Raw genomic sequence first — 1,891 nt, forward strand, 5'->3', positions numbered from 1 at the left:
CAGCGAGCTGAGATCCGGCCACTGCACTCCAGCCTGGGCGACAGAGCGAGACTCCGTCTCAAAAAAAAAACCAAAAAAACAAAAAAACAAAAAAACAAAACAAAAAAAACTGGCAAATTTCAGAAGGCAGGCTTCAACAAAATTCTTGTGAATAAGGCCTTCCTCTTTTTCATAATCAAGCTACCCTTTTCCTAGACATATGCTGCATGACCACAAGATTCAGTGATGCACCCATTTCTAAGATTATCAGTCTGTGTGGACTGCACTGAGTCTGTGCAGATTTTCAAAGTTCCCCATGCTCTGGTCCTATAGTGCTTAGCCATAATTATCGAGCATTACTCATCATATAAACCTTCTATTCAAAAAACTGCTGTCCTTAAACTGTTTCCTTTATTTCCATCTTGGTACTTTTCCTTTTTTTTTTTTCCTTGACCTGATATATCTTCTCCTAGAATTTCAAAGTTTGGTGCATCGCCCCTTCTTTACAACCTTTCTCTAGCGATTCTAGTCTACATTGATCTATTCTTTTACAAATTCAGTTACAACCACACTAGAATTAGCTGTGGAGCTTCTGCTCCAAATGCACAAACCTTGAGTCATCCCTGAACAATACTGATTTAGTGGGTCTGGTATGGAGTCCAGGTACTCATAAGTTCACAAATCTCTGCTGGCAATTCCGGTATACAGAAAGGAGTGAAAAGCCTCTAACATATAATGTGCCTCCTGTACCAATCAATTAAACGTGTTTCATTGCTTCCAATGGGCCAAGTGCTCTGCTTAGGGGATTGGATTGCACAGAACATAGTATTACTCCTACTCACAGGTAGCACAGAGTGTGGCTGTTGGGAGGAATTCAATCAGCTAATGGTGGTAAGTGCTAGAAAGGAGAAATGAGTGCACTGCTTCAGGAGCACTGAGTAATGGATGGTAAACAGAGGAACTATGGAAAAAATACCTCACAAGGAACAAAGTTCAGGTGGCTCTTGAAGAATTGGATTTTGTCTGCGAAATAAACAGCCTCTCATGGCTGTGGCTCCAGCATGGAGTATAGCAGAATCAATAGAAATGCCAATAGAGGTCGGAATATAAAGGATTTAGAGTACCATACTAAAGATGTCACTGTTTTCCTCTGGATAACAGAAAATAATTTAAGAAAGAAGCATCCAATTTTATTGTTATCTAGTGTTGATTCATATAATAGAAATCCATATCAGTCTGCCCCCCATACATTTTTATTAATAGTGTGTCAAGAAAATCCATTTTTAGTAAGGAACACTAAATCAGTAGCTCTCTAAATACATAAGAATATTATACTCTCAACTAATTTTTCTTTAATTAGTAATTTATTATGCCCACATTTCAAAATAGAATTTAAATGATTCTTGAAGGTCAATATATATTAATTACATTTAGCTTCAACTATAATTACTAATAAAGCCAAGTCCACTAGAATGATGATTACCAGAAACCAATTTTATCTAGGCAGCAGCAAACAGGCAAAAATAGTCTATTATTCTGTCAACTCAAGTATGCTGGGTAAATTAGAGACTATTTGCTAAACATCTTAACTAGACCATCTTCCACAATTAGGCCTTATATGGCCTGTGGAACATACACGGAATTAACTAAATCTAAAATGTGAAGTAATTAACTATGTTTATTACTGTCAAGAGAACTACCAATTCAGTCATATAAAGAATGTATTAGAGGGGAAAGATACTGGAGTCTTGACAACTAATTGGGAAGATATTAAAATAGTAGAGCTTAATAAAAATCTGAAATATGGTACAGATGTTAGGAAGGCTGGTTAAAGGGAGGAACAGATTTAAAAATTCCTCTGGAGGCAAAACTGATAGTCTGTTTTGTAAAGAAGTATATTGGGGAATTAAAA

This window comes from Mandrillus leucophaeus, unplaced genomic scaffold (assembly GCF_000951045.1).
Source record: "Mandrillus leucophaeus isolate KB7577 unplaced genomic scaffold, Mleu.le_1.0 Scaffold877, whole genome shotgun sequence".
Lineage (NCBI taxonomy): Eukaryota > Metazoa > Chordata > Mammalia > Primates > Cercopithecidae > Mandrillus > Mandrillus leucophaeus.